This window comes from Protopterus annectens, chromosome 8.part0, assembly GCF_019279795.1.
Source record: "Protopterus annectens isolate FY-2018-M chromosome 8.part0, PAN1.0, whole genome shotgun sequence".
In the NCBI taxonomy this organism is placed as follows: Eukaryota; Metazoa; Chordata; order Ceratodontiformes; family Protopteridae; genus Protopterus; species Protopterus annectens.
This window is the reverse complement of record NC_056741.1, coordinates 865,489,419-865,489,694: the sequence shown is the minus strand read 5'-3', so window position 1 is coordinate 865,489,694 and position 276 is coordinate 865,489,419.

Genomic DNA, 276 nt, shown 5'->3' with positions numbered 1-276 from the left:
CAAATGATGGCACAATAATCTCCCCTGACCCATCTACAAAACTATTAGGTGTCATCATAGACAATAATCTAAAATTTGACTTACAGGTTAACCAAACTATCAAAACCATCAATAAAAAACTAGGGTCACTTTACAGAATAAAAGCCTTCCTAACCCCTCCAGCTAAAATTGCCATAGCTCGCTCTCACCTTCTTTCAACCCTTTTGTATGCATCCCCTCTACTCTCGAATTTAAACAAGACTGTCCTTAACAAACTGTCAATTTGCTACAACCACA